Raw genomic sequence first — 7308 nt, forward strand, 5'->3', positions numbered from 1 at the left:
ATCAATTTCATTCACAGTCACATTGAGTAACCGAGGTAGCCTAGAGCGCGACATTTGCGATCCGTAGTTAGTGCGCGATTTTTCTATATGCCGATTCTCTGCCTTTCCAGTACATTAGGGAGCTTCGTGTGGCTTCAAGTTATTCACATAATTCACGTAATTTAAACCTCATTCCTGCTCATGCTTATACGCAAGTACTAAACGATACTTTAAAAGGGCCTTTACTTTCGGTGTCTTGAGTTCTTGAAATAAAAATGCTGAAGGGAAATCATATGGTTTGTTACAAATAGCGCGAAGGGTCTTCTTTTGCAGAATGTACAATTTGTTGATATGCAGTTTCAGAAGTCGTAACACAGACAAGACAACAATAACTTAAATGGCTCAGAAAAAGGTATTATGTATTATGTATTTAATAGAACGAGGAAGGTGGTTTAAGTAAAAATGATTCCAGCGATTTGTGAGAGCTTACGAGCAAGAAAATCTATATCGCTATGCTAGTTCATGGCACGATCAAAAAGTAGACCTAATAATTTGACAGAACGTACAAGTTCAATTTTAGCGTTGTTCATCATTAAATCCTCCTCAAATGTAATTGGGAAGCTCTTAGTGCGAAATAACACCGCTTTAGTCTTCTCCGAATTAATAGTCAAACCGTTATCGAGTGACCATGTTCGCAGTTTATTAAAAACTACATTAGCTTTGTAATCAATTCGGCAGACCGTGCAGATGAAAAAATAACGTGGTGCCATCGGCACAGATTACATAGCGCGCATCAACATTAGTGTTTACCAGATCGCTTACGAAAATATGAAAAAGTAGGGCGCCTAAAATACTTCCCTGGGGCACACCTACATTGACCCACCGAACTTGAGACTAAAAACTATTTATTTGTAACAACTGCTGTCTATGACCTAAATATGACGTAATGAAGTCAAGCGTGATGCCGCGTATACCATAGTGGCTTAACTTACTAAGTGAGTGATTATGTTGGTACGAGCACAATATGTTGCCTGATTTCCCAAGACTATATAAATCATTAAATGGATGAGGGGTAGTGAAATATTTCTGCTCTATAGCAGTTCGCAGCAAAAGGCAGGCCAGTCAATTGCAATTAAATACTAATAATGAATAAATTGGAAATATATAATATATGTCACATTCCTCATAGTACAACGTGTGAACTGCAGAAAATCGTCTCCTTGTGTTCACAGACACTGCACATATAGTCTCTTCAAACTACATAATAAAGAAAAAAAAGAGTTTTGTACGGCTCTGTAAGGCCGTACGAAAAATATTGTACATAGTGAAAGCGAAATACACACGTAAGCACAAAATTACACTTGCAGACCTAAAATCTACAAGACAACTAGAACATCAGGAGGTATTGAAAAATCCAGCACAGATAAAATATCGCTGTATATCAATAATTCGACACTATGTCACTATCTCTCAGGAATATCACTAAAGCATTCAAATCATTTCGCTTGAGCGGTATTCTGAAAACAAATCTACGCGACTCTTATCGAGGACAACTTATTAGGAGGTGTTCGACATTTCTACACGATTGTGCACATTCGCAACAAAGGAAAGGTGCACGACGTACATAAAATTAAGATGCCTGTATATGCAACTCCCAACCTCAAGTGATCGATCGCTGAGTCCATGTTGCAGCTATTATCTAGGTGCACCAGGAATATTACGTGTCGATCCATTATATATAAAAGAAAGTTCACTGAAGCGCCGTGAAAACGTGACACTTGACTCAGTCTTGCAGAATCGCTCTACCCTTGCCTTGCACGTTACCGTAGAGTGCCATGAGTTCCCATTCCCAGTCATGGCCAAAGTTTCGTGTTTATTAGATGTGGTGTGGGCCTGTATTTGACGGCGTCGCCCGCATGACGACGACGGCATGATTACGGCGACTCGACCGACGGCGTGAAGGAAAGCACGTACGCAGCAAACCTACACTTCCGTGCTCTTAGCTGTGATCGAAACAAGAGAGAGTTCCACAGGAAGACGGAGGCTTGGAGGGATGAGCAGTGGTCTAGCAAATTCAAATTCAAATTCAAATTCAAATTTTATTTTAGCAAATTTTAAATTTTAGCAAGGAACGTCATTGTAACTAACGTTTCGACAAGGCGACTTATTCCTTGTTCGACCCCTGCTCATCACTAACTGCTATCGGACTAATACAGACCGAGTAAATCAATAATTTTGGCAATACAGAGAGACCTTGTCTCTCGGTAGCTTCCCGGACTTGCTCAGTGGCCCAAAGTTGGTCCAGAAGATCTGAGCTATAACCAGTCCGGCTCTCCACGGTGCCTCTAGGTCATCCGGGAAGACTGCAGTTCTTCTTTGAACTATTCCACAATCCCAGAGTATACGCTCTAGGGTGGCTGCTCTATCACATAGTTTACATTTGGCATCAGTGTAGAATTCCGGAAACATGCGGGTAAGATGTACCGGGTTCGTGTAAGTTCCGGTTTGAAGGCGCCTCCAGCCAACCGCTTGAGACCTGTCCAATTTTGGGCTAGGAGGTGGATATACACGCATCCACTTTCTATAGAATTGAGTAATGTCACAGAATGAGAAGAGTCTATCCCTATCCTTCCGTTCCACATCCTCCGCAGTCAGACCCCCCCCCCTCCCTAACTGGTGCGATTAATGAGTCGTCGTGCCACACGATGGGCAGACTCGTTAAGAGGAAGCTTTAGCTCGGGCCCAACTCCGACGCGGCCTATTCAAATACATGTGAAACGCAAAAACGTTTTTCTGAGATAACCCCTACACCGATTTTGATGAAATTTGTTGCATTTGAAAGAGAAAGTTAAATTCTAGTGACTGTTGGAAGCGGAATTTCGATTTAGGGCTTAAATTTTCTTAACGCGATTTTCAAATATTTGACGGTTTGAAAAAAATAGAAGCACGAAGTTTACAAATTCATAGCTCTGCATCAAGAACTGATATCGTGGTTCTGTAAACGGAATCCATTAGATCATTGAAAGCGGACAAATTCAGTATGTCATTTTACATCTTACGTGAATTTGTTACGTTGGTTACAACGGTTTTGCAAACCTTGTATGTACCTATGATTAAAGTTTTTTATATTCATGTGTAACATACCAATTTTGTCCGCTTTAGATGTACTATTAGATGCAATTCACAGAATTGTGATATCATCTTTCATTGCTGAGTTACAGAGTTGTAAACTTGATAGTTTCGTTTTTTGAAATTTTTCGATTTTTGCCAATTTTTAATAAAAAATTCACGACGAGTTAGGTCGTCAATTTTTTATTAAAAATTGCCAAAAATCGAAAATTTTCAGAAAACGAAACTATCCAGTTTACAACTCTGTAACTCAACCACTAAAAACGATACTGCAATTCTGTGAATGGCATCTAAAAGTACATCTAAAGCGGACAAAATGGATATGTTACACATGAATATAAAAAAATTTAATCATGGGGAAATACAACTTTTGCAAAACCGTTGTAACCAAAGTAACAAATTCATGCAAGATGTAAAATGACCTACTGAATTTGTCCGCTTTGAATGATCTAATGGATGCCGTTTACAGAACTGCGATATCAGTTCTTGATGCAGAGCTATGAATTTGTAAACTTCGTGCTTCTATTTTTTTCAAACGGTCAAATATTTGAAAATCGTTTTAAGAAAATTCAAGCTCTAAATCGAAATTCCGCTTCCAACAGTCACTAGAATTTAACTTTCTCTTTCAAATGCAACAAATTTCATCAAATTCGATCCAGGGGTTATCTCATAAAAACGTTTTTGCGTTTTACATGTATTTGAATAGGCCGCGTCGGAGTTGGGCCCGAGCTAAAGCTTCCTCTTAAGGTTGGCGGTGGCGGTAGATTCGCACTCTATGGGCTGGGAACCAGATGATTTCCTTGTCGCGAAATCCCTCAGATGATATCAGTTTCACTTTGCTGGTTAGAATTATTGCAGCTTCAACTGATATCCGTCCTCTCGCGTAATTTCCTATAGCCGATTGAGAGTCGCTAATTATGTATCTATATTTGGGAGAAGCGATAGCCAGAGCGATGGCAACCCCCTCCGCAACCTCAGGTACCCTGGTTTTGATTGAGCACGTGTGTACGCTTTCTTGCTTTGTATAAATTGATACTGCTATAAACGCTAGGTGATTTGAATACTCCGCGGTGTCCACGAATAGCGCTTCCTCGTCATTGCCATAGTGTTTGAGTAGAGCTTTAGCTCTGCTCGTTCTCCGGCCCTGATTGAATTCCAGATGCATATTTTTAGGTAAATTTGGGATTTTAATCCTGCTCCTAATCTCTCTAGCCAATGCAACCTTGGGTCCTTGCTGGTTATGGCAATTCGTAATTTATCTAGTATACTTCTGTCAGTCCGGGTCTTGCTTAGTCTTTCCAACTGAGCTATCTGCTGCACTTCAATCAATTCTTCTAAGGTGTTACGCATGCCCAGCTGCATTAATCTCTCAGTACTGGTGTGTTCGGGCAAGCCTGTGTCCTGCTTAACAGCTTTCCTTATGAGTGTATTGATTTTGTCTTTTTCTTCCTTGTACCAGTTAAGGTACACAGCTACGTAAATTATGTGGGTTACAGCTAGAGTGAATGAGCCTAACAATGCTAGCCTCCTTCATTCCCTGATACTTGTTTACAACTCTCCTGATCAACCTAATGGCGTTAGTCACCTTAGTAACGATCTTTTTATGAGTTTCGCCGTTAGTTTCCTTCGACTCAATGTTGAGTGCCAGGACACTAATTTGTTTAACGATGAGGATTGCGCCGCCACTCTTCGTTACCCCGAATCTGTATCTCCTCTTAATCTCTCTCCTTGATCTATCCCTTGGGCGGTCTGCCCTTGAGGGTGGATTTGTAAAGGAGAAGCTCTGATTTCTCTGGGGAACATTCAAGCCCCGTGCCTTTAAGGTATTCCTCCACTTTATTTACTGCTTCCTGTAATTCCTGCTATATCTCTCCGTCACTGCAGTGCGAAATCCGTATGGTAATATCATCCGCGTATAACGAGTGATTGATACCTTCGATGTCCTCGAGCTTTTCAGACAATCCTATCATAATCAGGTCAAATAGCATGGGCGATATCATGGAGCCCTGAGGCGGACCCGAACTGCCCCTGTCCCTCACCTCATACTTGAGTTCCCCCATGGTGAGGGTAACCTTCCTATTGGTTAGGAAGCATCGAATGTTATTGTACGCCCTTTCTCCTAGGTTTAGATTGCTGACCCGACTGAATATGGCCGAATGTGCTGCTTTGTCAAATGCTTTCTTGGCATCAACCCTAATATAGCTCTCGTAGACCTCGCTTTACTGTCTAGTACTTGCTGCTTGATTTGCAGCATAACGTCCTGAGTAGAGAGTCCACACCGAAAGCCCAACATAGTATTTGGATATATTTTGTTTTCTTCCAGGTAATTGTTTATTCTGATAAGGAACACATGCTCCATAAGCTTTCATGCGCAAGAGGTGAGAAATATCGGCCGTAGATTTGCGATAATAATTGGTTTGCCAAGTTTAGGAATAAGTATAATCTGGGCTTCCTTCAGATGTTGTGGTATAGGGCCCTTGGCTCAGCATCCGTTTATATACTTCGTGATATTCTCTATTGCCTTATCATCCAGGTTTCTTAGCATCGTGTTATTAATCCCGTCTGGCCCCGGGGCATATTTCGTATTGAGTTTTTGCAGCACTGCTCTAATCTCTTGTGTAGAGAAGTCCTCATCCAAAGTCTCGTTAGGTTTTCCCTCATACCGCCAATGCTCGATGATTGGGTTGGGGCGAATGTATGTAGAGCTTGCCTCAGCGATGAGTTCATCTTCCTTCCCTTTGTGCCCGTGCAGAAGCTCTCGCAAATTATGTTCTTAAGTATCCTGGGATTGTCTGGATCGAGCAGGTATTTGAGCCACGCCTGACCAGCAAAAATTTGTCCATCCATAGCACTGCAGAACTCATCCCATTGTTGCTTAAATAACTGCTTGCTATGCTCTTCAATCATTTTGTTCAACTCAGCTATTCGCTTACGTAGACTCCTATTGTACTTTTGCTGACGCCATCTATGTAGTAATGATTGCTTCGCCTCCCAAATATCTGCGAGACGACTATCAATCTTCTCTACCGGTTCATCCTGTATGATAGTGTGAGTGGCTACGTTTACGTCTTTGATAAGGGCACTTGCCCATTGTTCTATCTTCTAGATCGGCTCTTGCTTCGAATCGTCCCTTACGTTGCGAAACTTGTCCCAGTCGGTCATTTAATGTATCTATTATTTGCTGTATCTGCGGCTTCATTGCTCTTAATTTTTATAATTCTATGATTGCTGCCCAGATCTTCAAAGATGTTTCTCCAGTTGACCTTTGCGACCTTGTTTACGATTGTAAGATCCGGTGTGGTATCTGTTCAGCCCGGTCTGGGCATGCATATCATGCATGCCCAGACCGGGTTTACGGCATTGTGCTCCGGCAGCAACTACGAAACTGACGATGACGGCTCAATCTCGCGCGCCATATATGGAGGGAAGTGGGGAGGCAGCGCGGCAGGGAGCGGGGCGCAGCTTCGACCCCGCCAACAAGCGTGTACTTTGCACAGCCACGCGCTACTGCGCGCGCCGTATATTGAAAGCAATTTGTGGACGGTTCGTACCTTTGTGAGCGCTGTGTTCTCGCCGCTCATGCTTTGAAGCAATTAGCGGCGATAACTTGGAGTGGCGCCTTCTCGCGAGTGACGTCACGGCCAGGACGCCGCTCACTCCGGCTCGCTCGGCTGCCCGCGTGCTCGTTCCCTTCGTGTATGCTTCAGGTATGGGTGGCTCGAGCCATACTTATCGAAGGATATGTCGGCTTCTTTCTGCTGCCATGCCTGACCTACAGTTTCTTATTCAAAGGAGCATGGGTCCGGAAAATTTGCGGCTTGGATATCACAAGCTATGTAGCGTCGAATGGGTCTACTGGTTTTGTAATGCGTATATGCGCCGTGTCCATAAATCTTGCGTAGAAAGAATGTCTGCAAATTCAACACGTGAAGTTGTGTATGGTTCTTCGCTAAGCACTCAACATTCCCTTACTACTTAGCTATGAGAGACATTGCATTTTACATGGAAGAAAATTCTAGATATTTGGTGTCAACATGTTATCCGTGTTAGAAAGACGCTGCCCAGCGAAGCTGTCATCTTGATTCTTATTACTATGGTGAATTGTTCTAGTCAAATATGGTCACCTTATTAATGCGTAAAAGAAAGAGTTAGGCGGGCATTTCGTATGAAAAAGTTTGCTGCTACTTTCACCGCTCCGTG

Source organism: Dermacentor variabilis, chromosome 2, assembly GCF_050947875.1.
Source record: "Dermacentor variabilis isolate Ectoservices chromosome 2, ASM5094787v1, whole genome shotgun sequence".
NCBI classification, from domain to species: Eukaryota; Metazoa; Arthropoda; class Arachnida; order Ixodida; family Ixodidae; genus Dermacentor; species Dermacentor variabilis.